The 27,750-nt window shown below is 41.3% G+C and overlaps 1 protein-coding gene across 3 annotated transcripts in view; it reads right to left on the minus strand.

Moving 5' to 3' along the window:
* The window catches only part of Nsmce2 (NSE2 (MMS21) homolog, SMC5-SMC6 complex SUMO ligase), a 281,922-nt gene that overhangs the window by 29,530 nt on the left and 224,642 nt on the right, over window positions 1-27,750 (minus strand). Inside the window, exon 5 of one of the 3 annotated variants that reach the window (XR_010041224.1) lies at window positions 510-27,637. The exons of the other annotated variants lie outside the window; for them this stretch is intronic. The gene's annotated coding sequence lies outside the window, so the exon portion shown is untranslated. The remainder of the gene's footprint in view (window positions 1-509; window positions 27,638-27,750) is intronic. 3 annotated transcript variants of the gene reach the window in all.

A 27,750-nucleotide genomic window follows, 5' to 3' on the forward strand; every position in this document is an offset into this window, starting at 1 on the left:
TGGTGATTCGAACCCTGTGGAGTGGCTTCCCAGCACCATATGACCCCCCTGAGTGCCATCCCAGTTCTCGCACTAGCAGAGGTTTGGAGTCTGGCCCCCTCCTCATAGTCTTATCGTGACTTCCATCTGTGGAACAGAACTCACTTATCCACTCTTGCCTTAACACTTCTTTCCTGGTTGCTTCATGGTACTTCCTAATCTTTTTTGGCCTAGGCCTTCTCAAACATGGCTCTGTGAGAAAACCAGTTCTGCAATGGCCAGGATGGGGAGGTGGGAAGCACTCTTTCTGGTTGGGTCATACAACCTGCTCCCTGCTCTTTGTGACTGAGTGGAGGTACTTCATTTCTCGAAGCCAGGTGGACAGAATGACGTCCCCAAGCTCCTTCCAAGCTGGATGATCAGGTTCTCTGCCGTCACTATATATGTCTCCCCCATCAATGGCGTCCTGTAGGTGGGTTCCTCCCTGCAGTCCTCAAGGGCAGAGCCCATTATCCGGAGAAGTCACTTACCATAGCCTGGAGCACATGCTAGATAGGACTATCACCTGTAATTCGATGGCAGCGATTAAAGCACCTCCAATGAAGCACAGACAGCTGCTGCCAAATGACTCAGACCTCCCTGCAATACGGCTTAATTGAGCACCTGTTTTAGGTCAGCCTGAGTAAAGGATAAGTGAACCCCTTTAACTAATGTAACCTCACCCTGCCACTTTTAGGTCAGGAAGTGTTATCTGTACAGTGCAGACAGGAAAGCTCACACAGACAGCTCAGATGCTCCGCCCATCCACAGGCAAGCAGGGACCCGAGCAGCAGGGGAGAGCTGTGTGCTGACCCTGAGGTGAGCAGAGCTCCATTCAGGGCTCTGGCTTAAGTCAGTACCAGCAATGAACTTGGCGTTGTGCTGCCTTTCTTGTGCCTTAGTCATGGTTCTGACCTGGCAGGGTATCACAACTACAAGGAAGAGTGTATTAGAAGTAAATTCTGACCCTCAGGTTCACCCTTGGAGACTCTGATTCTGCAGGTATAGACTGGGGCTCAGGACGCTTTATGTCTTACATGCGCCCCAGTCAAGCGCAAGCACTCCTGATAGCAGCCAGTGTCTATGACGTGGGATCAACTTGGTGTTCCACTCAGACAACTCTGCCTCTTCCAAGTCCCTGTGATGAGTAGATCACACTGCCCCCAACCCCAAGACCCTAAGTGGACAGTTTCCAAGGACACTGCACAGTAGCTTACCACTTTCATGAGAACTCAGAGAATTCTGAAATCAGAGATTGGCTTATAAGACTAAATGGCTTTAGTCTGTAATCCCTGCATAGGCGTGAGGATCACAGCAAGTTTGAGGCCAATTTGGGCTGCACACTGGATTCAGGGCCAGTCTGAAATACATAGCGAAACTGTCTGCAAAACAAAAAATCCAACCAAAACCACACACACACAAAACAAAAACAGAAAGACTAAATAGCTTCTCACAGGGTCCATTGAAGAGGTACCCTTGTGTTGGGGGAAACCCAAGTTCAGCTGTAGGACTACTCCTTGAGCAAGTGTGTCCCAGTCAACACAGAATGGGTGAAAGGACAGAGACAGGGAAACAGGCCTGCCACAGTAACACATGGGGTATTCTTTTAAAGAGTACATATAAAGTGGCTTACTGACAGCTTAAACAGTCAGTGCAAGTCTTATCAAAGGAGAAGCTAAGCCAAGAACCTGTTTTGTAATGTGAGCACTATTATTTATTAAAGGCTTACTGTGAGCCAGACACTCTGCCAAGCAGATTATATATACGAACCCATTTCATGGATACATACCTCAAGCAAGTATGGTTATTTGCGTTTTCTTGGGAACCAAAGCTCAGCAGTCAAACTCACATATATTTGGTTCAGTACACTATGCATTGTTATTAACACAGCCTTGATGGTGTTCTTAAAGTCAAAAGCCCTAAGACACCTGATGACAAAAATGAAGCTTAGAAAATCTGCCAGTGTTTAAGCAAATATACACCGGAGTCCAAACAAAGTATGAGTTTTATAGAATTCTTGAGTTCGTTTCACTTAGGAGAATTTGGCCAGATGGAAGAGGAACATAAATAAAATGTAGACCACTCCCACTCCTGGTGTTGATTTGCTCCCATATGTGCCCTTTAAATGCCAGTTTTCAGCCCTGCCTATGCTTCCTTGTCAGCAGAGTGAGGATGATATCAGACACTTACACTTCGGGGATGCTGTGAGAATTAAATAGATTAAGTCCACAAAAAAGCCTTGGTCCTCCTAGAGAAAAGCACCAAATAACGAAAGGTGGGACTATTTGCCCTTGCACAGGCTGTGGTAGCCTGGAGCTTGTAAGAAGCACACTAGACACCAGGCCCCCTCCAGGGCTCGCTACACTCCCAATGTCATTCCTGAATAAATTTGTGCAGGCCACACTGCACAACTCAGCAGTTCACTGTTGACTGCATTTGAAATGCAGGAAGCTGGCTGTAAATGCTCTGCCAGGGAGGCCTAGGCTCTGAAACAGGTAACTTCCAGCAATATGGTTTATGCTGAAGGCAGTGCTTCTAATTTTGTTTACTAATTCTGTGATAGTAATAGAAAAGTATATATAAAAACCATTAAAATATAGAAAGTAGTTTGATACTCAAGGGTAAGAAAGTCTGTAGCTTTCACCTTCCCCACGCTAACGTTTGAGGCTACCCAGTCCCATTACACAGCACTTGACATTTACACAGTGCTTTCCCACATTTTTATTATCTACTGTGCACAGCACCCTGTGAGGCAGGGCCTGGCACTGACAGCGTTTCTCAGATGAGGACACAGTCACAGAAGTCTAATGACTTGTTCAAAATTATAAGAAGCCTTTCTTCCTTAATGTATGTATTGTTTCTACCTCAACATGCGTATGCACAAACACAAAAACCTAAAGCATACAGGGATTGGGACTGGATTTCACTTTCAGTGGGCTCAGCGTTACATTAAAACTGGAGCTACAGGCATACAGTATGACTCGTGAGCTGCACCAAGTTTAGAAAGAAGGGTACATAAGGCCTCCCAGGTCTGAGACCCCCGTCTCCCACATCAATTTTCTCTTTGTTGAGATATGCTGGTGCTATGGCTTGTGTTTAAATGTCTCCCCCAAGCCTCATGTGGTGATGGGGGGGCTTCCCAAGGCACCTGAGTCAAGTGTTTGTGATTGGTTCATTGTCTAGCACTGGGATTGGCAGTCTGAGTGCTGCACCAGCATAAGGACGAGTACCAGGTATAAAATATAAGGGAAGGAAGGGGGAATGCTTTTCTCTTTTGCTTGTTTTCTCTGGTTGTTGCTGGTATCTGCTACAGCAACCATGTTGCCCCTCAGGCATACTACCTTCCCTTAGAGCCAACAGATTATGGACTGAAACCTCCACAAACTGTGAGCTAAATAAACCTTTCCTTCCCTCATTTTAGGGGTCAAGTATTTTGTCTCAGCAATGAGAGAAAAGTAATCAAGACAAATGGATTTAAATTCTGTTTTTCAGCCAGGGATGGTGTTGCTTATGTGTAATATCAGCACTCTAGGAGACTGAAGCAGGTCCCATCCCCTTCAGCTCAACTTTTGGCTTTCACTCTCAGCCTCAGTGGTCCAAGGGTCAACAGTTCTAGGTAATGGTGGTTCTTTTAGAGGCACCCAGAGAGAAGTGGCACTAGTGAAATACAGTGCCAACTACCCCTATTAATGTGACCATTATCACCATCCATCATTTGGTCAAGTGCTGACTATGTGCCAGGGCTTGAGCTAAGTAAGGACTTTTAGAATTCACAAGGCATCTTACAGCAACTCTGTGAGGCTGTTACCATCTGACACAGAAGGGAACTGAGGCACTGAGAGGTAAATTTGCCCACTGTCACAAAGCTAGTAAGTCTGATCCCAGAGGGCAATGTAGTACTTATTACCATTCTCTACACCATAATGAAAGGGTTCCAGATTGTTAGAGCTGACCTGACACATCAAACAAGTTGGCCAAGTGGGTTACTGGAGAAGGAGATAAGCTGACACGGGCTGGCCAGCATGGTAGTGGTGACTGAACTCAAGGCCTTCACACTGAGCTGCATCCCGGGCCCATTTTAGTTTTTGAGACAGGGTCTTACCAATTTGCTAAATTGCCCATACTGGCTCAAACTTGTAATCTTGTGATTCCTCTGCCTCAGCCTCCTGAGTCACTGGATTACAGGTATATACCATCATACTTGGTTATGTCTGCCTCTTAAAAGTAACTATCTAACCTGAAAAAATGGCCAGTGCTATTTCCTCCAATGTTAGTCTCACTAAAGCAATCAGTTCTAAAAAATGCATTTCCTTGTGCTAGAAAACCTCACCCATAATTATGACTAGTTCTTAGGATGGTAATGTGTCATTGAAAGAAGCTTATAATACATACTAATCTCCAAAGACTCAAAGGAGTTCCCAAATCGCTCTGCTAATCCACTCAGACTCATTTAGAGATGTCAAGAATCTTCACAAACTCATTCACAGTAATTCCTGTGATAATTAGTTAACTACTATGGTCTTGCCTTTAAGTCCTACAATAAGCGTACACATGCATTTTGGGGTTACTTTATATCATACTGGATAAGTGAGTTCTTCAGATCAAATCTTCAAGTGCTCTGATGTTCCTAAAGATATCTAAACTTACACTCATTTTATTTCCTTACTTTCTGTACCTAATATGGCAGGAAAAAACTCTTCTGATCTTCTTAGTATTATACCTGCTTCTCCTGCAATACAAAATAGCTCTCACATAATACTAAAGAGCTTTTTAAATTCAAAATTAAAAAAATAAGTCCTTTATAATCTTATCAAGAAATGAAGTGTAAAATATTTTAGTTCGTTGTTACAAACCCATTACATCAATTTACTAATCTAAAATGATCTTTAAAGTCTCTCAGGAAGATGCCTGCTACAGGGATTCAAAAGTGTAACCAAAGGGTGTGATGGTATATGTGTGTAATGCCAGAGTGGAAGCTAAGGAAGGAGGGTCTGAGTTTGAGCACAGTCTAGGCAATTTAGTGACTTAGAAACACTCTATCTCAAAAGGATTATATGTACATAGGTATATGTGTGTGTGTGTGTGTGTGTTGTGTGTGTGTGTGTTGTTGAATCATGTTTTTCATGCCTAAATCTTGTAACCTGAATAATGACTTCTAAGATAATGATTTGCAATACATTAACTAGTGTTAATTTCCTACTATTTTTTGAAATTCTATTATCATTTCTAGCTTTTGTTTTGTTTTTAAAGTAGAAAAATTTAAAAACATAGGTTGGGGATGAGGCTCAGTACAAGACCCTGGGTTCAATTCTCAGTGCTTAAAAAAGCACTATAACACACTGAATTATATTTCAAATCTCAGATTTGAGCTGAGAATTATCCAATAGTTATGGTCACTTGATAATTATATTTCCTTTGATAGCTCCAAATTTTGCCTTTTCTCTTTGCCTCTTTTTTCTCTCTCTGAATGTTGTGCCTAAATTTTTTTTTAAATGTGTAAACAGTTATGCACATAGATGGTTTTGGAATTGTAACTCAGAGGTATTGTATTTGCCTAGCACTTCAGAGGCCCTAGCCTTTCAGCACAGCTGAGTCGAACTGAGCTGAGTCTGGAACCAAACCAAACCAAACCAAACTGACCAAACTATGAAACATCAAAACAAAAAACACATAAGTGAATAAAGTGAGAAATGAAAACTTCTTTCCCTTTTCTACAAGGTCACAATCTCAATCCTCAGAAACAGCCAGGACCATGCTTTTGTGTGTGCTTCAAGCAATCCCTCCTCCACACACAATGTCCTGTGTATGTACAAACATATAATATACATATAAAAAGACAAACACATCTAAGGCCTATTTTTACTTAAAAGAGGATATCATTTTTTATTGGTTTATTTTGTGCTATTGGTTATTACACCCAGGAATGTTCTAACATCCCTATCCCTTTTTATTCATGTATTTTTTAAATTTTGAGATGGGATCTCACTAAGTTGCCCAAGCAGGAATAGAACCTGTGATCTTTTGAGCTCAGCTTCCCTAATTGGGATTATGTTGACAGACATTGTTTTGCATCCTGCATTTCTTATCTAATTATTTATTTGGGAGAATCAATGCATATTGGCGCACACAAACTGACTTCTTAAAAAATAGTTGCCTAGAGAGCATAGTGGTACACACTTGTAATCCTATTTCTTGGGAAGGTGAGGCAGGAAGAACACTATGAGTTCAAGGCCAGCCTACATGATGTAGTGTGAGATCTTGTCCCAAACAAACAAAAACCCCAACCAACCAGAGTCTGCCAACAAGATATATCGGGAGAATAAAAACGTGTACAAATATCTTAATACTAAATGTACTAAGACATGAGATTAATCCAAGTTACCTCTGGCCTCAACAATGACAAGTGGTGTTTGAAGTGGTGACTGTTAGCTTTCAGACATTTATTAAGTATGCATGAAGTATGCTGAAGTATGCATACATGTTCTTGTAGACTTTGTATATACATACCTATCTGATTCAGGGCCCCCTTCTTGAAAAAGGCTATCCTCTTCGTGCTTCCTTGGGGAATCTGTCTTTGTATGTTTCTGAGAGCCCTGGAACTGTCTTTGTACATCAGGGGAAAATTAATTGGTGGCCTATCTCTTTACTGTCCATCTGTCCTGATCTCTTTACTGTCCATCTCACTACCTATCTTGACTTACTGCTTTATAAATCTCAGGTAAATTAAGTTTAACTTCATCCTTTTTCAAATTTACTTTTGCTGTTGAAGGTTCTTTGTGTTTCCAGATGAATTTCGCAATAAGCTTGCTAATATCTACCAAAAACAACAACAACAAAACTCCCTCAGACCTATTTGGGCTCCTATCCACTGGCAAGAACCGAGCCTCAGGTCTGTGATGACTTGTGACTCAACATCATGGTGCATCTCCTATTTGTCTAGGTTTTTATTTTTTTCAATGATGTTTGTACTGTCACATCTTTAGTCAGATATATCAACAGACAGTTCATATTTCTGATACTACAAATATCATGTAATAATTCCAATTTCTGATGGTATGCTGCTAGAATATAGAAATATGATTAATCTTTTTTGATCCTGTATTCTTCAGACTTACTAAACTTACAAGTTCTAGTAGCTTTTTGTTGATTTTTCACTGGATTTTTGGTACAGATGATCATTTTACTACTTCTTTTTAAGTGGATACCTTTATTGCTTTTTCTTAAATCTTTAGTATGGTGTTAAACAGAAGTCGTTTCTTCCTGAGGAGACATGCTTTCAATTTTGTAGCATGAAGTGTGTAAGCTACGTGCATATGTGTGGTAGGGGGATTAAACCCAGGGCCTTTGCACTGGGTCACATCCCCAGCCCTTATTTTGAGACAGGATCTCAGTAAGTCACTAAGTTGTCCACACTGGGCTCGAAGTTGATAGCCTTCTGCTTCAGAGTGCTGGGATTACAGCCATGTGCCACCATGCCTAGACTATTTTTAAAAGCTTTGTTTTGTATTCCATTTTGGACAGCTTTTACTGCTATGTTATCCAGTTCTCGAGTGTCTTCTATATTGTCTAAGCCATCATTAAATCCATCCTGTATATTTTTAAAGCACAGTCAGTGTAGGTTTCATCTCTAGAAGTTTAATTTGGATCATCTCTATCCCTTTTGTCTATCTATCTACCTACCTATTTTAATGCCCTTGCCTATTAATATCTGTGTCATTTTTGGACCAGTTTCAATGAACTACTTTTATATTTCTCTCAGTATACTCAGGTTGTCTAGCAAATTTTCATTAATTCTAGACATGCTGAGGTGTGCTTTATTTTTGTCACACCCTCTTTTCCTTTGTCACTTTTTTGGTCTACTTATAAACATTATTGAACTTTGTTCTGGGATACAGTAAAATTACCTGAAAAAAACTGATCTTTCTGGGTAAGCAGGTATTTATTTATTTATTTATTTTTGGTGCCAGGAACCAAACACATGGCCTTGCCCTGGCAGGCAGGCGCTCTGCTGCTAAGCTATATCCGTGGCCCCATTTTTGGGTCTCTAAAGCTATGTTCTTTTTGTAGTTTTAAAACATGTTGAGAAAGTTCTTCTTTTGCCCTTGAAAAAAATCTCAATCTTTGACTTGTTTCATAATTTTAAAACATACTTTTATTTATTTTTTTAAAACATACTTTTAGAAAACAAAGTATAATAGAATCTCAACTAAGAAATAAAAATAACCCACTCTCTGTCCTAAAAAAAAAAAAAAAAAAAATATATATATATATATAGTTATATAGTTATAGTTGTGTTCGGGGGTGACTGGAGTTGTTTAACCTCTGGCTAGTTCAGCATCTGAACTACAAGTGTTTCTTTTGTGGCTGTTGGGAACAGGCGTTTTTCTGTTCCCGTCTGAGTTTGGGCACTGTAGTTGCTAGTCCTTTACATGGCTCTTTACATAGCTTGCCTCACACACATGTGCTCAGTGTACAAGGGAGGCCTCTCGACTCCACATGTCTCTCCTGGGCCTCTCTCTCCCACTCGAGGTTAGTGGTCTTGGCTTCTCTGGACCCCCAACCACATCTCCTCCTGCGGGGAGAACTCCAGATCTGGCCACATTGCCCTCTCTGAACAGCAGCCTGGAATCGTGTCTTCAAAGGTCACTGCCTTTTTCACAGCTGACATCCAATGTCCCAAGTGCTGCTATTTCATATACCTTGTTTTGCTGTGAATGCAGACAGGTACTGTGGTTCCTGTCACTGCACCTTGATCAGAAGCATAAGGCTTGGGTATAGTTTCTGGCTGACACCATAGATGCCACAATGAACCTCAGTGCACTGGCACCTTCGCTCTCTGTGTGCACCCACTTGCTGAGTAAACGGTTTAAGATGCTGTTGCTATACCAAAGGGTAAGTGCATCCTAAATGCAGATAACTTTGCCACACTGCCCTTGGAAAAGCTTTTATCAATTTATACTCCTACTAACAGTCTTTGAGGAAGGCTACTCCTCCATTCACTCTACCAATCCAAGGATTATTAAAAGTGTACATCTTTCCCAATTGATAGGTAAAAAAACCTTTGTTTTCATTTCTTTTACCAGGTTAAAAGACTTATATTCTTATTTTCTTATTTGTGGGTGAGTATTGCTTTTTAGGAGCCATTTTTGTTCTTTGATTTTTCCATAAAACTGGCTTGTCATTTTCCTAATTTGTAAGATTTTTGTGCTGGAAATTAACCCTCTGTAACATAACAATTTCTCCTTTTCTGTAACTGACCCTCTGTAACACACAGCTTCTCCTCTTCTGTAATTGAGAGTTTACCTTTTGACTTTGATCAGGGGTTTTTTTTTGGTCACTAATTAATTACTTTTTTGTATAGTTTCTGGATTTTGCATTTTTTCTGGATGTACATGTTTACATAATAGTATCTAAGATTCATAATTAATAAAACACCCTGTTTCTTCTTTCTTCTATAAATTTGACTTAAAATAACAGTGTTGCTACACTGAATTCACATTGTTTTACACTGATTCAAATCTCTGATGGGAAATTTTTTGATTAACACAACATAGAAGATTAAATTATTATCTGTAAATGCAATTGGCAGGGAAGGATTTAAAGCACAGGTGAAGAGAGTAAGGGTATTATGTAAGAAATGTTTTGGGAACCACTATCTTTAAATAATTTATTTTTTCCAGGCTGGCTTCATGTTTAGAGTTCACTGGGAAGGTAGAAGAATGATGTCAAAAGAAAAGATGTCAAAAAGAAAAGGTTATTAGAGGACAGACTGATTGGTCTAATTAAGTTTCCAGAGCCTGGAACCTCCCTGTAACAATTCTGCTCCCTCTCCTTCCCATGCATGACTGACACTTGCTGACAGTGTCATAAATACACAGCACTTAATAGACTTTACACCTTGCCATATGCTTTCTTCATATTGTTGCTTAATTATTTTCTGTAAGTCCTAATTTTCCAAGAAGGCAGTTAGCTACTTAAGGCAGAGCCTGGATCATGTGCTTTACACACACACACACACACCTCACATATATAATCATACATATATAGCATGTACATAAATCATACAGAATCATGCATATATATATTTAAATTGAGTTATACTGAGCTTAAGAGAGCCCTGTTGAAGCTAAAACTACGTAACAACTACTTCAAATGAGCACAACAGAATCTGAGAGGAAAGTGTGCTGTTCACTTGCTTGCCTGGGAATGAATGGCATTTGTCTTCATCAGCCATGTGACAAGAATGAAGATGCTGACAGAGGCAAATGAAGGCAGTGAAGACTGGAAGGCCTCTCCATGGAAAGTACAACTGCCAACATCACTGCACTTTCTGTGAGAACACCTCCATTAGCGCAGTTACAGGGAACAGGTTATAAATGACTGTATTTCTGTAGAGGTAAGGACCTAACTTTTGGAGACATGATTATAGAAGGGAAAAGGCTCTGACATGCAGAATTATTTAGCTGAAGTAGAGGACAGTGTGATGTGGAAGCAGGTGTGTCCCTCTGACATGTGCCACATACCTGCTTTGTTTCTCAGGCTGACACAACAGAAGCATGCCAACCTGATGGCTGGACACTGAACTCTGAGGAAATGGAACCGCCCCAGGCCCATGCAGCTCCCTGTGATGCTACAGCTCAAACCCTCCTCTGCTTTGTCCCCGGGAGCCCCACATTCCCTCCTACTCCACCCCTCTTTCTGCCTAACTCTCCTTTCATCTGTTTTTGCAGAAACAGGAAAGGACAGGAAAAAAAAAAGGCTCCGAGTCATATAAGAAAGGTCAGTGATGAAGAAACATGCTATGCACGATCACTCTTCTGTGTCTGTCTGTCTCATGTGATACTGTGCCTGGTCATATCTTCTTCCTTTAAGCTCTTCAGTCCAAGTCAAGCTACTTCCTTAAGCTCTTCCATTATTTGTTCATTCATTCATTCATTCATTCACTCATTTTGCAGTTGTTGGGACCGAACCCACAACCTTGCACACTTACAGCAAGCACTTTTTTTCACATCCCCAACCCTTGTAAAATTGTATTTTGAGAAAGGAGCTTGCCAAGTTGCCCAGCTGGACTTGAACTTGTGAGCCTCCTGCTCAGCCTTGCAGGAACTGAGATACAGGTTTGCCACCACACCTGGCTGAGGCTCTCCTCATTCGTACCTCTTTCACTGGAATCAGCTGCTCTCTGCCCTTGCACTGTGCTCCATTTACCCCCATGCTATGACAGAGGTCACACTCTGCCATCTTCCCATCTGGTGCCACCCAGCACCTTCTTTATGTTGCATCACCGAGCCAGTAGATGAATGGAAACCTGCAGGGCCCTACCCAGATTTACCACTGAGAAAGAAAGCTACTTCCAGAATCCCAGCTCCACTTTCAGAAGCAGAGGGGGAGGGAGTAAGTGGCAAACAACCACTATCTGGGTTTGGTGATTTTTCAGAGTGACGGAGAGTCTAACAATGCAAGGCTCCTTGAAAGGGAACCTAAGAAGTCCATTACTAATTTATGAGATTTGCTGAAGCTTTTAACGCAGGGAGGAACTGGCCTGCTGCTCCATTCTTCACTTGGCAGGAACGACTCTGGTTCTGGCTGCTAGCTTATTTTCAGTGAATCGTCTTCTACAGCAGCTAACTCACCGCTCTGTGTGTGTGCCATCCTCTGATTACCAGTCTTTGAAGAACACAGGCCAATCTTTTCACTTTGCTATATTCTAAATAACTGGCCTGAAAGTGCTATATGGCCAAAGGTTGCTCAGCCAAGGTGGCTCAGGGGTCTCACATGGCCGGCAGAAGAGCCCAGGAGAGGTCTGCAGCCCTGCCACTGTTTGCTCGACAGCCAGTGGCCTGAATTCTGGCTCTATCTCATGCACTTTTTTGGAGTTTGCTCTGCAGAGGAAGTTTCTCTTACTTGCTGAGAGAAGGCAAGTTTTGAGATTTTTCCTTGTTACCACATAATGCCCACAGGGGAATACAGGGCATTCGTCAAGCTATCAGAGTATGTGAGCCGGAAACAGGAGATGTTAAAGGATAAACGACTTTTGAAGCAAAGATGTTCCCTCTCTTTTTTCTGTGTAGAAGATGACAACAAAAGCCACATAAATGGAAAGCCATAAAATTCTTTTTTTTTTTCTTGTACTGGAGATTGAACTCATGACCACGTGCTTGCCAGGCAGGCGCTTATGCTGCTGAGCTAAATCCATGGCAAGTTCTTTTCTTTTTAAGAGTTGCCAATAGTAAGGTCAATTTATCACCAAATACAAGTTTAGAATCTGGGCAGGGTGGTGGCACACATCTGCAAACCCAGCACTCTGAAAGGGCTGAGGCAAGAAGATTGTAGGTTGGCTCCCCATCTGGGCAACCGGGCAACTTAGCAAGATCTACCTTGAAATAAAAAAATTTTTAAAAAGGGGTGGGGATTTAGCTCAAGTCAAAGGATCCCATTTCAAAGTACAACAAAATAAAACACAACAAAATCCAGTTCTGGAGCTTGTACCCAGCTCAGATTTGGCATGCAATTTACCCTATTTTGACACTGGGGATTGAGCTGAGGGCCTTGTCACCGAGCTATATCCTAACCCCTTTTTATTTTCTACTTTTAAGACAAGGGTTCCACTAATTCACTAAGTTGCCCAGGCTGGGCTTGAATTTGTGACTCTTTTGCCTGGAGTGCTGGGATTACAGTTATATTCCACCACACTGGCTAGCATCTTATTCTTTCTTCAAAGTGTTTTTCATACATGTCATTTTTACTGTTTTGTTTTGTTTGAGACCGGGACTCATTATGTAAACCAGGATGACCTTGAACTTGTGGCAACCTTCTGGCCTCAGCCTGCTGAGTGCTAAGAATGTGATTTGTAGAACTGGGACAATTCTGAAACACAGCAGATAAACCAAACAGCTAGTTTTTTCTCCCTTTAGCTGACTTTTATCAGAACAGCCTTTTCCTTTTTCAGGGTTTATCCCCACCAGCGCCCTCCTACACCTCCCAGCAGCACCTACCTTCTTACTGCTTCCTGAACATCACATTCAGCCCAGCCCTAGGGCTTTTAGTTTTCATTCCTTTGCACTTGCTGAGTGCTTTTTTTTTTTTTTTTTTTTGCTCTTATCCATGCTGGTTCATTTGAAAGGTCACTTCTTGTAAGAAGTTCTTTTAACCATTCTTCTCATTTTAGAAGGGGTTTCACTAAGTAGTCCAGGCTGGCCTTGAAACTCGCGGTGATGCTCCTGTCTCAGCTCGAATGCTAGGATCACAGGTGCACGTCACCATGCTTGGTTCTAGGCTCCTCACTCTTTACCACGACAGCTACCTCCCACTCACCCAGTGCATCCTGCCATGGGCAGAGGGTCTCTTATACACCCCTTGGGCTTGAAAGAGATCTCTTGCCTTCTGTCCAGCCCAGCACACGTCCCACCACCCCAACTCTGGTATCCTTGTTAAGGGTGCATTGTGGATAAAATTTTGATTTATAAATAAAGGTTTCCATGAGCTCAATCAAAAAAGTAAATTAAAAACCACTTTCCAAGCATCTGAAATGTTATTTTAATGTTTCTATTTCAGCATAGCTCTTAAAATATAACAACTTTTCTGACAGGCATGGAATAGAGATAATAAAGTATATTAAAGCTTTACAGAGTTTATTATCTTAAGGTTGTTTTATTTCTTCAGTGACTGCCTTTATTTTCAAGAAAAAAATTTTTTTGAGACAGCGTCTCACTATGCAATTCAGGCTAGCTTTGAACTCACTAGGCAAGATAGCCTTGAACTCATGGTGACCCTCCTGTCTCAGCCTTCCTAGTGCTGGATTACAGATGAGTGCTACCACACCCAGTTATCATTTCTTGATTCTATTGCACTATTTAGGTTCACATGAATTATTTCAAATTTCTTAATTTCCAAGCAACACATCCAATTCTTTAGATTTTTCCAAAGTAGTCAAGGGGAAGTCCCTGATGATTTCAGCTGACCATTCCTTAATCAGGAAAAGACTTTAAATGCTAATCACTAGAAAAGTTACAGTTTACAGGAAAGAAAGGGGAAATGCTGACAGATTGCACAATATTCCACAAATAAAGCACAGCTTAGTAACTGAATGGCATATTCATGCTGACAACTTTATCAAGAATTTCTAGTGACATCACACACTGTGTTGGAGCAAATTAAATGTTTTTATTGTATATGGTTTTGAAAGTCCAAGGTAAGATTGTTTACTCTGAAGATTTTATGGGGTAAAAATGAAACATCAAACAATGTGTGCATTTTACCTTCTAGACTTCTTTAAAGATTCTGGCTTTAAACTAAGCAAAAACACACAAAGCTAAACAGAATTCTTATTTGGTATTTAATTCTATCCAGGACAAGGAGAATGGTCTCTTTCACGGTTTCTAGTATTTGGTAGGAAAAAAGCTCTTTACTTCAGCTTTACGTGGTGGGGCACAGATCAAATCCTTTGCTCCTGGTGAGGGCAAACTCCTCAGGGCCGTCCACCAGCACAAATCTTCCTCCACGTTTCACGGCAATGGTTTGAAGGCAGTGACTACCTCAGTGTAACTTTGACCTCTAATTTATCTGATAAAATCAATTAGGTTTCAGTCATCCTTGTAATCTAACATATTAAAAGTGAGATTACTTTTAGCGTATTTTTTTCCTCCTTTGCAGTCTCTATATATTCATCAATAAGCCATATTCTTTATCAGTGTTTTATCACAAGTGACTACACAGATAAGGCATTTCACAAACACATCTTGTTAATGGTTACTTTGTAATTCTGCAGTAGGCATGATGGGAATATTACACTCTGATAAATGAATGGAAGAGGCATTCCAGGAAGCTGAAGCAGGTCAGTGACTCATCCCAGAGTCAATTTAAACCTTCAGTAAAATTCAGTTGGAGCATTTATTCATGAGCGTAATACTGGAGAAGGGAGTGAAAAAGCTACTGAGGATGGAGAAGACATTCACTGAGGTAGGAGACTGACGCAAGGAACTTAAAGAATGTGGAAATGTAAATGTTATGAAAACAGAAACAAAGCTATGACATTGTTTTGACTTTGAAAGCCATCTTGTACATCCACAGCACACACAGCTGCCACACATTTCCACCGCACCTAATAGCAACTGCTGTCACCGACCCAGTACACATCACATGCCAGGCTCTGGTCCCCGCATTCTCCATCATCACTCCTCTTAAACCCATGACAATCCTGTAATGTTTCAGTTCCCACTTGGGGTGCTAAAAATGCCTGAAGCAAACAGGTAAAATAACTTGGCCAGAACCTTACAGGTGGTGGACAGGGATTAAGACTCCCTCTGCCTGATTCCAGTCTCACTTGTAGATTGTCTATTCCGAGGTTTTGGAGCCAGTCACCCCAGTGACCTTCAGGGTCTTTACAAGATGTCTCATGTATTTTTCTGATGCTTCCCCCTACTAATTACACAACCGATTAGAGTTTCCCAATAGAAAGATACTATCTATTGTTTCTGTGTAATCAGACTTCATTCCACTCTATTGTCTCCGTTTCAATATGAGCAGTGTGGCACCGACCACAGTAGAAAGGAAAAAACAGTCGGTTCCAGTCTACATGTTTTATGATATTTTTGAGCTTCTCACAGAAGAGCTTCAACATTTCTTTCTTTAAAAACCTTTTAACCACAGACTGGTGCTTCTTGTTTTGACAGTCCAATCTTATTAGATCATGTTCTAGCTTAGAGTAGGCCTTGCTCAATACTCTGAAATTTCAGACCTACCAAAACTACCAAAACTTTTCGATTGAGAAGTCCATGACCTTGTGTGAAACAGGAGTCATGGGAATTTGAACAAATTAATACAACATTAATGTAGCAGTGAAGCAACAATGCCAACGAGATGACTTCTGATCCAAAGCTCCCAGAGTGTTTAATGACTTTGTGTATACCGGTTACAGATCCACACAGTGACAGGTGCACTTGGCTTTCAGGACACAGATCTTTCACAGACTGCTTTCTGCCACAGGCCTTGCTATGCTCAAATGACCCTCAAGTGGCTAGCAGGTAGCAGAGAAATGCACTTCTTCCATCTTCAGGATAAAGAAATGGTACAAAGGGGGACAAACTGGAGCTGGGAGGATTATATTAGCTGAGGAATGCAACCTGTGGGGGTGGGGGGACAAGGCCTGTGGGAGGAGGCTGGCCACACAGCTGGTGCAAAGGTGGGGGGCAGCTTCCCAAGAAAGGAACTTTGCAAACACTGTTGTACATATTACCTTTGTATCACATGGTCTTATGACTCAGTTTTCAACTTTGTGGAAGTGAAACACATATCTGATTTTCCCTCTGTCTCTCCAGGTTCGCTTCCCCAGGTATGGCCTGTAACTTCACATCTATCAGCAGCCCAAAGCCAATGACGAAGGACAAGGCCAGAGGGTCAGATTTGGGCTGCTGTCTAGCCTGCATTGCTGGTAGAAACCAGAACAGCATAAAATGCTGCTATGAAAAGGTCAAAGGAAAAAAATACTTCTGACTTAGGAAAACCAAAGGGTGAGAAATTTTCAACTTTTTTTTTCTTTTGGACACTGGGTCTCAGTCTCTTCTGGCTGGCTGTGAATTCACTATGTAGTTCTCGCTGGCCTCAAACTTGTGGTGATCCTGTTGCCTCAGCCTCTTGAGTGCTGGGATTAGGGTTGTATACCACCATGCCCAGCTCCATCATGTGATTTTAAATAAATGACACAATGAATGTTTTACTAAGCATTTTTGAACTTAAATTGAGAGCAAAGGCCTGAGACTATTTAGCAATCTGTTAAAATGAGGTCAGGGAGTGTAACAAGCAGACTTCTTACTTTTCATTTGGGATTATATTGCAGAGAAAATCACATAGGGCTGTGTGGGAAGATTCACAAACATCATGCCTCTGAGGTTAGGAAATGAATATGAGCATGGAAGTGAGCCAGCTGGGGGCCATAGCAAGGTACAGAGGCCAAGGAGAGACCACTACCTCATACAGGAGGACTATTTCCACTTGGTCAGCCCCTATCCTATCAGAAAATGACCAAAAAAGTTGGAAATACTGATGTTTATGTGCAATCTCCTGTTATTGCAGGCTGCAATTAATTAATATATGTATGAACTGTACAAAATATACAATCATGTGGGCCAAACCAAACATTTCCATGGCTGCAACCAGCTCACCGAGCACTGGTGTGGGACCCTGGTGACCACAGTAATGGCTGTTAACCCTGCCTGATGCAGTCAACAGGAAGCAAGCATGAGCATGTCTCTTTGGGGGCGATTACACTGCCTCTCAGTCTGGAGACCCCACTCTCGGACACAAGCTTCAGGAAGGTGATGGACTACTTCTACTAACAACACCACTTCTACAACTTTGTAGCTTACTATTGGAGAGAAGCAGGTGTGCTGAGCTCTCCAGAAAGGTCAGGGAGGTGCTTGGCTTGGCAGCTGAGATGTTCAGTAGCTTCACAATGAGGTGCAACCAACTGACGGAGTGCCAGCTCTCACCATCTATCTGAAACTCCAGCCTTCACTCTCTGATACCACTGGAGACCAACAGTCTTGTTAACCAAGGTTTTCCAGCTCACAGCTCATGGGACCGATGGAGAAGTTCAGCTAGAGAGGACAGAACCACTTTCCCTCCTGATCTGACGCTCTGTGAAACACAGACTAGGTGATGGCTGGCATCCTGCTGCCCATCCTCCTCAGTATATACCATGCTCTGAGGCATCTTCCCAGCATCAACAACTTCCAAACACAGTTACTGCTATGTAGGTGGCTGGAAGGAGGCTTCTATTTTAAAGAACAAACAGTTCCTTGTTTCTGGCTTGAAGTGGGTCATCCATTCATTTCTACCAGACACCAGGTATCTTTGATCTTAAAAGATAAAAGCAGACAAATACTGGAATCTTCTGTCCACATGAGATGCAAGAAGAGCTGATCTATGGGAGATTTGCAATGGGCCGCAGAAATCTGCCTTCATCAGCAGGGGTTGCCATCTTGATGCGCTATTTTACTCACTGGCAGAAAACTGTAATAGCACAGATGTCTAACCTTTGTAAATCGCTTGCCATATAGATGCCAGGCCAGTGCTAAGTGTGTGACATGTATTAACATATTACATTCTTATCCATTAACTAGTGATTTCCTACTGCGCATTTTTTTCTTCTGTAAATCTGTATAACTTGTACCCCTTCACTGTTTTTTTTTCTTTTCTCCTTAAATAAAAAATTAAAAAAAAAAAACAAAACATATTACATTCTTACATAATCCTACAGACTGTAGGTACTGTTATTACTGTCATTTTAGAGAGGTGGAATCTGAAATACAAGGAGGTATTTTGTACTTTGCCCAGAGTCATATGATGACTGGTGGAACAAGAATTCAAACCTGGATAGTTTGAGTCCTGTACATTTAACCAGTATGGTTGACAATTTTTCAAAATGAAGACCAGGCAGGCATGGTTGCACAAATCTGTAATCTTAGACCTTCGGAGGCTGAGGCAGGACGATCACTGAGTTTGAGATCATAATGAAACCTTAACTCAAAAAAGAAAAACAAACAAGTGAAAGCAAAGACTAAATATCATGGGAAAGGCCCTTAATTGGAGACTGGGGCATTTACAGTTCACTGTGAAGGTTTGGGAATTTTTTGCCCTGATGCTTGATGGAAAAGAAGTTTTCTACTTTCACATTTTATGCAAGTATTTTATAGCAATTAAGTGTTCAAGAAAAAGAATCTAAGAAATTTCATTACAGTGAATCTCTGTCATTGCTACACAGTGAGTTTTAGGCTCATCTGAACTACATACACAGTGAGACCTTGTCTTAAAAAAATCAAGCAACTGCAGGGGATTGAGCTCAGGGATATAAGTGCCTGCCTGGTGAGTGTAAGGTCATGAGTTTGATCCCCAGAACAAAAAAAAAAAAAAAAAAAAAAAAAACAAACAAACAAAAAAACCAAACCAACCAACCAAGCAATTGACCAAATACATACATACATATGGTAGTGAAGTCCCAGGAGAGTGGGCAGAAACAGTTATTTCTCAATGACTTCTTTTAAAATGTAACTGTATTTCATATTATGACCTGTGACCCTACTTCCCTGGCTAACTAGTCTAACTTTAGAGGCAGTCTTACGGAGGACCCAAGAAGAGGGCCCGAATTAACACTTAGCCCCTATGAAACTCACAATGGCTTATCACCATTATTGTAACTGCTTTACTCATGCTCAACACTAGACCATAGACTCTGGGAAGATTGGATCTCAGTTCTAAGGACAACAGACACAGTGAATACTCAATACCTCACCAATCAACATTGTACACATCAAAGCACAGTGCTGTATTTTGGTTAGAAGAAAAGTATGCTACACACAGGTATATTTGTATTTCTAAACTCTGAAACCAAACCAAGCAAGCAATCCCTTTCTAACCTTCATTTACTTAGGGTCTTTTCAAACTATATATCCCTTGCTGCATGATCTCACCCACTGCCCTGTGCCACATCCAGCAACGCCTCAATCTTCATATTGCTCTGCAGGCCTCCCCTGAGCAGCAGATATGATTTTCCAACTACTTTTGATGAAGTAACAGTATACAATGTATTAATTACTGTAACTCTCCTAGTAAGCTGTTTTGAAACTCTTTTATTATTTTTATGATATTCTCTTTTTTATAAAAAAGATACACCGAATACACAAGCAACTCAAGGCTAACATTTCCAGAACTGCTTCCTTTCCCTCTCCCACCCCAGCTCTCTTTTCCTCCAGGAGAGGGCTTATTTAAAGGGGGTGAAAGGGAGGTTTTGCTGTTGGACAAACCTATGTTCAAATCTAGGGAGACACTGATGCATTCTACAACTCTGGGTTCTTCTGAGTTCAGGTTTCCACAGTAGTAAAATGGCAATGCTACTTCTTATTTTGTAGGGCTGCCACTACACCTAAATCAAATAATGTGTTACATTTCTTAGCTTGGTGCCAGGGATAGAATTTCAGTTTGAAGCAAAACAGTGCCTTTTATTATTCTCTGCCCCAGTTAATTCAGTATCTCCATCATTCACCTTCCTATGCCAGAAAACTCAAAGCCAACTTTCACTCTAAAGCCTCTTCCAATTCCCTCTTAGCTCACAGTCCCCAAGCATAGTCTTCACTAACAGCCATACGGTCAGTTCTTTTAAACCACCCACGCCTGGGTTCCTCCTCTCTGCCTCACAGCCTTCCTCACTCAGGCCTTTGTCTAAGTCATCATAACCATTTGCTAAGTAACCTCACTATAGGTTTCTTTATGGTCTCCCATACACTGCAGGGACACAAAAGTGTTTCTTCCTAAAACCATGCCAAGTATATAATTTTTCTACTTAAAAGCCTTTATCGGTTTCTGTAAGAAAAGTCTACACTCATAGCTACCAGGAGTGGGGAGGCAACTATTACTACCCGTCTGGCCAAGATCTTTATTTATTATCCATTTAATCATCATAACAATGCCAATGAAGTAAATACATGTACTTTTATTTTATTCAAAAATGAGGGCAATCATTAGCCACAGATAGAAGACCATTATCTAAGTCAGTCAGAGACTGCCATTTACAACCAGGCTTGGTTCAAGCCTGTACATCTGTCACTCCACTAAATTTATAATTAATAGAGAGAACAGGCTCTAAAAGTCAAAAGTATAGGGTGAAAATCTCATGTAAGTCAAAGCTGATCTAAAAGTTTCTTAGAAAAGTCAAACACAGCCGGGACTGCTTTTGGTATTAGGAGAAATGCAACTTCTCTGGCCAGTACAAGAAGTGGCTGGCATGCATCTTACAGCCATGCTACATGAAACATTTATCTTTAAACACTACAATCACACTTGATGCACTGAAATCTTACACTGTGAGAGTGAAAAGGAAGCTGAGGCCAGCTGAGGGAACAGTAGGTTGATCTCTCTCATCTCATGCTCAGTGTGGGAATGAATGCTAGATAGAATCACCTGCACTATTGAAATTTTGTTCTATTTTTGCTGGGTATATACAGCTAAATGTGTGTATAGGAATGAGAATTCTTGGCCAAAAGAGTACTTAGAGTGTACCTGCTTCTCCTACACAGCTAACTGGCACAGAGGTCACTTTTCCCTGCATTCTTGGCATCCAGCCTTGCACTGTGCAAATAAGACAGCTAATTTATAAGACTGATACCTCTCCCTTCTATCTCACTATTCAGGTCCTTCAATGGTCATCAGAAACGTCAAGTTAGTTGAATATGAACTGAGGAGATTATTGGGCAGGTCCTTATTTGGTTCTGCAAAATGAATTAACTTATTTTCAACAAAGCTTCAGCCTGAGCTTGTGTTCTGTACACAGTGTGGTCTTTAACAGCAGCATGACTTTGGGGGTGTCTACCTAGTTCAGAACAACATTTTGCAGAGTAAGAAGTCTGGCGGTTCCCACAGGCTCTTCTGAGTCAAAGCTGAACTGCAGGTTTATGGGTGGAGGCAGTTACTCTGCAAGCTGCCTCATTTTCTGGTCCAGTGTGGTCAGAAACAGGAAACTAAATCTTCAATATTTTGGTCTTTGATTCCACTCTGCCCTTAAAAAGCTTTCAGCAACACTAGGATCTTTAAAGCAGGAAGACTGAGCATATTTAAAGTGTTCATTTGAGAAACAGGGTGCTGGAAGTGTGAAAGTGCCCACAGGAAAAATATCTGTGCTCTGGAGTGCTTGGGAGGCACAGGTGCCAGTGCCCTACCTGGTTCCTAAGCAGAGGTCCAAAGAGGGGCAAGCGGCATCTTAAATCTTCTTGTTCCACCCAGTCTGGTGGCAAGCAGATCCCTAGATGCACTACAGCACAGAATGGTACCATGAAATGACACAGGTCTGACTTCAAATCCCGTCCCCGTGCCCCTTAACCCTTCTCACCTCAGCTTCCTCTGCATCAGTGCTCTAATCTGCTTGTTTTGTCTGATTAAATCAAGAACTCAGGTCAAGAACTTAGCACAGTGCCTGCTATACTTTAAAAGCTCAATGAGCAGTGGTAGTTATTGTCTGAGTTTTCATCCCACAGTGACCTCCAAATAAAAGCCAAAGTCCTTAGAATGGTCCGGGAGACCTTGCACCATCTTCCTTTTTTGTTAGCTCTCCAATCTCATCTTCTACTTTCCTTCCCTTCACTTTCTCCAAGGGAACCTCACTGCCACTCCCAGAATGTGCCACACTGACTCCCAGATCACTCCCGTCGTTGTGCGGACTGATTTCTCTAATTTACCCCTGGTGTTCCAAAATAGGGTCTGGAACGGACAGACATGTAGTGAGTATGTGCTGAATGAACATGCTGACTTGTATGGTAAATTGCTGTCCTGCGGAGAACTGCGGCTCAGTAATTGCACAAGCCAACATCTTGTTCAGGCTGCATCCAACGAAGTAGAACTCTGACCCCTAACAGTTAACAAACAATTCCAAGCACTATCCACAAGTGAGTGCAGTTAGTCCTCATACTTCACCCCAACCCCACAGTGTAGTGATCTAGAGGGAGGCACCATCATTACTCCTAGTTTTAGAGGAGAATGCCAAGCACTGAGAGGTTGACTGACTTACTGAACATCGCTAAGGTAGTGAGGGACATGAGGTGGCTACCAGGAGTCCTCTGCCTCTTCTCATCCCTGGCCAAGGAAGTGTCTGATCTGATGACTCCCTAGGAGGCTGCGTTCCATTACCTTTACAGCCTCTCTGGATGCCAGCCACAGGGCAGGCATTCTCCTCAGGCCCCTTTCCACATCTGCTGAGGGTCTAGCCCACTCCCTAGCCCCTGCTCAAGGTGTGATGGAGGAAATCAGGGAAAATGTGTCACTCCAACTAGTTCATTCCAGGGACAAAAGGCATGATCCAAATATGTTATTTCTTTAAGTCATACTTCACAAAACCAGGGAAACACAGTGATACAGAGATTTTTTTTAAAGCAGTCAAGTCACGTTAGGAATAGAAGTCAGTGGGTCAGGTAGGACATTATTTGGAGCTGAGATGCTGCTGGTTAAGCGGAAAGATGAAGCAGCTGGAAGGTTCTTTCATCCATTCTGCAGCTCATCAGCATCCATCCATCTCCGAGGTTCATCTCAGACTCCCTCCCCACGGAAGCCCATTCTCCAGCTCCTTCTCCTCTCCACAGTAGATCAGGTGACCTTCCTGTCTGCTCTCAAAGCATCTTGTGCCTTCCTATACCACCACGCTTGCTGATCTTCCCCACGGGCACCTGCCTCCTTCCCACTCCTGTGGTAAACTTGAGTGCGGGACAAAGCTCTCTGCATATGTGCCAACCCAGTGTTCTCAATAAACACTGCTCCCAACTGAGAGCTAAATATGCTGCCCTAGAAGTGACCCAAAACCATGTGGTCGGTCAGGGAAGCAATTTTCAAAGGACGTGACATTCTCTTCCCTTAAGTTAAAAATTTTTCAACTAGTCTCAGTGATGTTAAATGCCCCAAATTCTCATTAAAAAGTACATTAAAGAGGTGATTAATTTTCTTTAGCGGTTCTCTGGCTTTTGAAAGTTGACAAACAGACTTGGTGATGACAAGCCTATATCAACTAAAATATTTATAAGCTCTTTGAACTCCATTGCATACAGATCTAAAAATGCAAAATGTTTGTAGGTGATGCTATAAATATTTTAAAGGTTTACTTTTACAGTGGTGCATGGGCTCAAAGCGAAGGAGCTATCAAGTAAAGGGGGAACTAACACGTTACTTCTTACTAGTATCAGCTAGTCATGTGATATGCTGTCTTGAGTTCACAAGCAGATAGAGCTTTCAACAATAAAGGGGCAGGAACATGTGTTCTCATTGTGAGAGGAACAACTGCCACAGGATGTAATCAGTCTTTAAAATCACCCCAAATGCAATCTTGTTTAGCCAACACTGTATTGAGTTTTGTAGTTATCAAGAAAAGTAATTTCAAAAACCACCCTACTTATTCTGAAGCAATGTTGACACAAGGCTCAAATTGGTGACAACAAACCACATACCACAGAGCGTTTAAATGAATCACAAGTTCCGATGGGGCCTAAACTTAAAAACAAAAACCCACAAATGAACTGGAAGAGCAATCACCATTAAGAATCACTGCTCATGTTTAATAGTATTCCACTTCATTTTGATAAAAACCTGCTCACTTTTTAGCAATGAGAAAACTACAGTGAAGATCATGAGTAGATCCGTGACACTGGCCTGCTAACTGGGTACAGCACCAGGACTGGAAGGTTTAGCAGTGGGTCCCCAAACCTGAGGGACTGGCTGAACCACATAGTTTTAAATGCTGGCTCTCATGCTCTCAGGACCCCAGCTTTGAGGAAGTTCCCTAATTGTTTCCTCATCTGGGAACTGGGGATATTAGCAGCACACATTGCAGAGGCCTGTGGTCAAGATCAATGAGTAACTTATATAAAGTGCTTGCAACAGTACACAGCATCCAGGCAATGGTGTTTTGTAATTAGCTGACTTCAGAGTGCATGGTTATTCTTTCACACCATGGGTTAACATTACCAAGCATACATATTCATATTCATACTACTGCTTTGCATACTAGAGTAATCCATAAAAGTTAGCAGATCTGCTGGTACACAGCTGAACAGCACTTGGGAAGCTGAGGCAGGAGGACTGCTACAAGTGAGTTCAAGGCCAGCCCAGACTACATGGCAAGATCTTTTCTTAATACACCAAAAAAAAAAAAAGAGAGAGAGAGAGAGAAAGAGGTGTTAGGATTTCTACTCTAGTTCTTACTGTGCTTCATTCCAGAAGGAAAAATTAGTTAGGGAAGTAGGTCACAAGGAACAAAAAATATGACCAAAAAAAGGAAACCATTTAGCACTACCTGAAAATGGAAGGAGTTGCCCAGGGTGTCTCTATCAAAGATGACTCTTCACAGAGACTTTCACAGACCAGATTAAAGAATGACCTTTTCAGGGAAGAAAAGGTCTCATGAAACAGGGATTCTGTTTTATGAGCTCAATAGTGTCTGAGCAGTGCTGCATGCTGTAATCTCAGTTTGGGATGCTGAGGTAGGGGGACTGTAAGATTAAGTTGCACCTGGGCAACTAAGTGCGACCTTGCTTCAGAACAAAAATAAAAAAGAGTGGAGATATTGCTGACTGATCCAGTATCTCTGAGTTCAACGCCCAGTGCTGGAAAAGAAAAAGTACTATTGGTTGGCCAGGCATTTCACAGGACACATTAGTTATTGAACATTACACGCAGACATTTAACCAAAAAAGCATGCAAGTAGAGAAACAATCTGTTAATAGATGTGTCTGAGTGATTGTGACAGAAGGGTTATACTTCCTGAATTTATAAATATACTCTGCATATTTTTTATGCAAATAAGAAAATCAGGATAAATCACAGACCTTTTGATTAGAATTTCTTAATAGAAAAACACAAGCAGAGCTCTGATCCAGTTTTTGTTCCATGAAAGTCCATTTTGCAGGAATAACTGGCATTGAGTTTGCCTCTCCTCTACAGCTACTGGCTCATGTCTGAGTGTACGAGTATGAAGGAGGGGAAGGAAATCTTAAAAGCTTCTACAAAAATTACCATGATAAAACAAAACCAAAAAACCAATCCATGAGAAGACTGGTGCAGCAGAGTATGCTGGGTCCATAATCTAGGGGACAATGGATGGAAGAAACCAACCACCATCCTACAACAAAATCCATTAGTTTGCATCCTCAGCTTCTCAGGCCGCCTTCTCTCCTCCATACCTCCTTTCACATCCTCTGTTTCTCACACGCTCCTGCTGCTTTCTAGCAGGTGATGAAGGACAGAGAAGAACCCCACTGTTCACTGAACATGCCATGTCTGCAGGGAGGCTGTGCTGGGCCGCACAGGGAACCATCTCTGGATATGGGAAGCACTAGATTTCATCGAGTATCAGTTTGTAAAACGGAAATAATAACAGTGCCTATTTCAGAGGGCCACAGAAAGAATTAAATGACACAACTTATGCAAGATTATTACTAGTACATTGCCAAGCATACAGTAAATGTTCAATAAATATGAATTTTAAAGAATTATTTCTCAAGGGTTATTTATAAAAATTAGAATCTAAATAAAAACTCCCACTAAATATATCAAAAATACAATGTCTGACAGTTCTGCAGTTATATGGATCAGGAATATTCAATAGTTTAGGACTTTCAGTAGAGGCAACAATTATGAATGAGTAACAAGCTGCATAAATTTCATGCAAAATAATATTTTAGTTAACAAAATGCTCAAGACAAAATTTATTAAAGCTTAACAAACAAATCCAGCTCTGTAAATATATAAAGTTGTTGCTTCCCTTTACTTCAAGGAAGACAAGATTCAAGCTGTGCTGCAAACTAGCACACCAATCACACAAACCTACATTAGAAGGTAAGGAACAAGGCGGAGAATACAATGGTACGTTTATGACGGCATGAAATATCCACTCTTGCTGTCTCTCTTTCTCCGTTGTATCTCTCAGGCCTCTTTCTCCACACTGTGCCCCTGAGGGAGGACCAGGTCTGGATGAGGCTCTGCCTATCGTCTATGAGAGGGATCAGTCTACTGTAGGGTCTCTTTTGTGGGGGACTTTGCCGAGGGATCCTGAGACCTCTCTGAAGAAAGCACTCTTTGAATTCTGTTCAAGTTTTTCTTTTCTCATTAAATGGCTTTGGTGGACTCTCCTTTAGCTGGTAAAATCAAGATGGTGAAACTCCAACACCTTTTGCGCCCCATATCATTTTCTTTGACAGAAACACAGAGTAATCAGCTTAGGAGACCGCAAAGATAAAAAGGATGGAACGTATAACTGTTACAGCAAACAGCCTAGAAATGTAAGCAAGAAGCTAAAAATGGCAGTGCATTTATTGGAAACAAGGGACGTGGAGGCATCCAAAAGTCAAAGAAGGGTTCTTTCCCTTTTTCTGCAGCCAAAACTTAATGTCATCAAAGCAACGTGACATTCAAGAAAGCCTAACCTACTTTAAGTAGTTTTAGATGACAGATTATTGGCCCACAATGAGACACAGACTGACAGATCAGGGAAGAAAACATTCACTGTGCTGTGAACCACTTCTAATTTCCACTGATAAAACTAGAAGAGACATGCATCTCCATTTCCAAGTGTTTACTTGGTGACATCACACTGTAGGTCTAACTAAAGTGCTATTTGCATTATTCAGTATGTGTCATGTAAGAGTAACTGAGTAGCTCAGATAAAGACCTCGGGACACCATGAATTAACTCGTAATGCAAAATAAGCTTCCCAGGTGAGTATGTAATCTTAATTCCAAATTATTTTACTTTATATGTTTTTTCCAGTATAATTCTAACAGCATTAATGACATCTGTCTTTGCAGAACTATGGTTTTATTTTAGAAAGTCAATCAGTAATGAAAGATAGTTTTGATATGAAAGGATAAGATTGCAACTTTGGCCCTAGGTGAGTAAGATACATTATTACAATATAAATCCATGACAGAAGTGCAAATCCAAACAATGATACACCACTTCACACCTACTATGAGGACTACAGTAAAAAGACAGATAGTAACAAGCGCTGACAAGGACGTGGAGCAATTGGGACCTCATATACTGCTGGTGGGAATGTAAAATGGCACAGTCGCTTTGGAAAACAGTCTGGCAGTTCCTAAAAAGGATAAACATAGAGTTATCATCTGACCAGCAATTACACAGACAAATGCCACAAGAAATGACAACAAAGACACATGTCCATTTGCATACAAATGTTCACAGCAGCAT

Source organism: Cavia porcellus, unplaced genomic scaffold (genome assembly GCF_034190915.1).
Source record: "Cavia porcellus strain 051 isolate PalLab524CR breed Dunkin Hartley unplaced genomic scaffold, mCavPor4.1 scaffold_19, whole genome shotgun sequence".
NCBI lineage: Eukaryota > Metazoa > Chordata > Mammalia > Rodentia > Caviidae > Cavia > Cavia porcellus.